Raw genomic sequence first — 4,615 nt, 5'->3', positions numbered from 1 at the left:
TGAAGCTAAAAAGTGCATGCTGAAAGGGACCGGATATAGATCTCTCCTGAGAGCCACATCCAGAGCATTTCAAATACAGAGGTCTGTGCTAGTAGCAAACTTCTGAACTGAGAACAGGACCCCCTTTGGGTTAACTAGAGGAAGTATTGAAAGAGTTGAAGGAGCTCGCAGCCCCATAAAAACAACAATGTCAACCAACCAGAGTTTCCAAGGACTAAACCACAACCGAAAGACTATACATGGACTGCTCCTGGACTTCAACTGCATATGTAGCAAAGACTAGCCTTGTTGGGACACCAGTGGAAGGGGAAGCCCTTGGTCCTGCCAAGGTTGGACCCCATTGAGGGGAACGTCTGGGGGGGCTGGCACTAAGGATGGGGAGGAACATGCATATTGGGGAGAGGCAGGGAATAGGGGTTTATGGACAGGAAACCGGGAAAGGGAATAACATTTGAAATGCAAATAAAGAAAACTATCTAAGAAAAAAGAAAAAGAGGAAAAAAGAGTTAGAGGAAAAAGAGCCAAGAAAAGTGGTCAGGAATACATATCGATGTAGAATGGTTTCATGAGCACACAAGAATCCAGTAAAAACAACAAATTGGTAGCCATAATATATGAGCAAAGAAATCAAAGGGGATAAGGACTCTGTAGAAAGTCCAGCAGAGTCAATTAACTGGGTCCTTTAGGGCCCTCAGAGACTCAACCACCAGACAAAGAACATACATAGGTTGGACATAGGCCTCCCCTATGTCCAACAGATGTAGGAGACATGCAGCTTGGTCTTCAAGTGGGTTCCCTAAGGACTAGAGTGAAGGCTACTTCAAAAGATATTGTTCTTATAGCTGGGCTGCTTTGTATGGCCTCAGTGGGAAAAGATATGCATAGCCTTGAAAATACTTGAAGTACCATGGTATGGGGATACCCAAGGAGCCCCCATCCTGTTAGAGGAGAAGTGAAGGAGGTATAAGGAAGAATAAGTAAAAAATTAAATTAAATTAAAGAACAAAAACAATCCTCCCAAAAACAAAAGGCCTGAGAAACATTATGAGACATAGGAGCTCCAAAGAGACCTCTGAGTTCACTTTGTGTTGGCATGTACCCTTGGTCATGAATCCTGCTTGTAGGAGTGAGATTGGAACCCTTAGGGAGACTCCATTTGAGAGAACCAATTTTTATTTGCAAATTCTTTTTTTTTTATTGACTTGAGTATTTCTTATATACATTTCGAGTGTTATTCCCTTTCCCGGTATCCGGGCAAACATCCCCCTCCCCCCTCCTCTTATCAATAGTTTCTGTGTTTGGGATGGGAGTTTGTGTCCACTTTCTTTTCTCAAAAATGACACCCATGTGGTACAGAGCCACATGGGCCCTGAGAAAACTACTTCAGTTTCTCTGAGTTCATATGTGTATTAGTTGTCCTGTGTTTAAGGAGGCCTGGCATCCTTGGTGTGTACCATCCCCTCTGGCTCTAAACTTCTTTCCTTGTTCTCTTCTACACGATTCCCTGAGACTTGATGGGAGGATTTGAAGGAAATGTACCTTTAGGTCAGAATGTTCCAAGAACTTTGTCTCTGTCTCTGTCTCTGTCTCTGTCTCTGTCTCTGTCTCTCTCTCTCTCTCTGTGTATGCATGCATATGAGCATTTTGCTTACTAAGTCAAGGAAAGGACACAGGATCCCAGAACGCTGAAGTTACAGGTGGTTTCTAGCCTTTCTAGTAACAGATGTTTTCTTTCCACGCACATAAATACCATCTGCCAATTCCACTCTGCTCCTGTAGCACTGTGTTCAGATTGATATGTAAATGTAAAACTGGTTTCAAAGTTCAGTCAAGTTTTGCCTTTTTTTCTGTGGTGTCAGGGTACTGTTGGTAGCTGTGTTTTTTGTCTAATCTTTGAAGAAAGGGCTCCTGTGGCTTTTGCCTGCCATTTGCTTCCCTGTCAGGCCTTCATCCCTTCTGCAGTTGTGTTTTCAGGACTGACATCAATACTTAACAATACAATCCTCTACTGTTGGTGGGATTGCAAGCTGGTGCTACAACTTTGGAAATCACTCTGATGGTCTTCGAGAAAACTGGACATAATAACTACTTGAGGACCCAGCTATATCACTCCTGGGCATACATCCAAAAGATGTTTCAACATATAAGAAGGACACACACTCCACTACATTCATACCAATCTCATTGATAATAGCCAGAAACTGGAAAGAACCCAGATGTCCTTCAACAGATGAATGGATACAGAAAAATGTGGTACATTTACACAATGGAGTATTACTCAGCTATTAAAAATAATGACTACATGAAATTTTTAGGAAAATAGATGGAACTTGAAAATATCATTCTAAGTGAGGTAACCCAGTCACAAATGAGCACACATGGTATATACTCACTTACGAGTGGATATTAGCCCAAAATCTTGGAATACTTAAGAAAAAAAAATCACAGATCATATTAAGCTCAAGAAGAAAGAAGACAAAAATGTGGATGCTTCACTCCTTCTTAGAAGGGAGAACAAAATACTCATGGGAGGAAGTACAGGGACAAAGGGTAGAGCAGAGACTGAAGAAAAGGTCATCTAGAGACTACCCCAGCTGGAGATCCATCCAGCATGCAGCCACTAAACCCAGTCACTATTGCTGATACTTCTTGCAGACAGGAGTAAAATATGGGTGTCCCCAGAGACCTACTGATACAGATGAGGATGGTTGCAGGTGATCATTGGACTGAACGAGGGGCCCACAATGGAGGAGTTAGAGAAAAGACTGAAGGAGCTGAAGGGCTTTGCAACACCACAAGAAAAACAACAATATCAACCAACCAGACCCCACCAGAGTTCCTACGGACTAAATCACCAACCAATCAGTATACATGGTCGAACCCATGACTCCAGCTACATATGTAGCAGAGTATGACATTGTCCAGCAACAATAGGAGGAAAAGCCCTGGGTCATGGGAAAATGAAGGCTCATTTTTCCAATGTCTACTAATGATAGGGAGTTAAGGTTGGAGTGGGTGGAAGGAGTAAGAACATCCTCATACAAGTACGGGGAGGCTGGAGGAGGTATGGTAGATGGGGAAAGTTGATAAGTTGAAATATAAATACACGAGATATCTAAAAAAAAAATTAAAAAATAAAATTTTAAAAAAGAAAAAAACAAAGACAAAACCAGTACTTTCCTCCTCCCTTGCCTATTCACAAAAATTTTTCCAATTTTCTCTAGACACTTGAAACAGGCACAAAACTGGTGATTCTGGTCTAGTCTTTTGAAAAACTTCTTTGACTTTTCTTCAAATACAGAAAAGGAACATTTATTCTTCAGCCTTCCCCATGGGAAGAGTCAGGGGGCAGATCCAAGAAAGAAGGATTGCATCCAGGCTACACAAGAAGCAACTGCGCCTTGGAAAATTTTCCAGAACTTTGTATCAAACACAGCAATGTGTTTCAGGATTTCTAATGTTTCTGTAGCTGTCGTCAAGTTAGGTGGATGGCTCAGGACAAGTAAATTGGTCTTCGGACAGGATCCCATGAGAGTCTGGCTTTTCATTACTCTCCAGGAGGGTTTGTTAGCAGACCCATTTGACCTTGACATCTGATGTCTAGTTCTGGTTTGTTTTGTGACTACAGGTCAAGGACTGCTCAAGGTCACCACAGCTACAGCAGTTTCTCATGGCGGTTGGTCATATTAAGCTTGGCAGTGCTGCACTGAACAGCTTTACTACATGAACACAATGCCTTGCTGTTCCAGGATGACTCAGGATCTGAGTCTAGTGCAGGGATGTATAGAGAAAGTTGATCCGTGCTCAGTGGAACTGAGAACCCCTGTTATGCTCCTCCCTGATCACTCTCCCTATTGTAGCAATACCCTTCAACTTTGAACTGGATTTGGATTTCATGATTTAATCTCGAACCTTTTACTTCTAGAGCAAAATTCAATAATTTCATTGGTTGAATCAGAAGGACTTGTTACATACGCTCCACTCCTCACCATCCCTGACCACACCCTTAAAAAAGTTTCATGGATAATTACAAACATAACCCTTCTTAAATAACTATACAACAGGAAGGTTTTGATTTGTTCCTTCATTTGGTTAAGGTTTCCGTAGTTTTCAATGTGTTTCAGTGACTGGATCATGTTCTGAAACCAAGGTTGTTTTATAAGTCTAAGATCTAGAAATACTCATGCTTCAGAATCCTTCTTATGCTGGGATTACTGTTGTGAATAACCATATCTGGATGAATTTTATTCATGGGACCAGAGTCATTTCCACTTTGCTTCAGCTCATGGTTTTATATGTCCTTTTAAAGACATAAAATAACTCAATGATTCTTTTTTACTGGATTTGGGAGCAAACACTGCAACAGAGACAGGAATGTGGACTGGAGTTCAAGGACTGAAATGGATGCTTTGTCAATAAACTACAGCAACAGTCACACAAAAGATGGAAAAGTAGCATGGCTTGATTGCATTACTATGGTAGCCCGGGTAATGGGTATGTATTCAGTTGATAGGGAGCTATTCAGTATACCTGGAGTCCTCTCCCCAACTCTCTATACATCACACATGATGAGGCATGCTGCTCAGCTCATAATTGAAAGTTGGAGGTAGGAGGC

The sequence above is a fragment of the Rattus norvegicus genome, chromosome 14 (assembly GCF_021556685.1).
Source record: "Rattus norvegicus strain SHRSP/BbbUtx chromosome 14, alternate assembly SHRSP_T2T, whole genome shotgun sequence".
NCBI lineage: Eukaryota > Metazoa > Chordata > Mammalia > Rodentia > Muridae > Rattus > Rattus norvegicus.
This window is presented reverse-complemented; position numbering follows the sequence as displayed.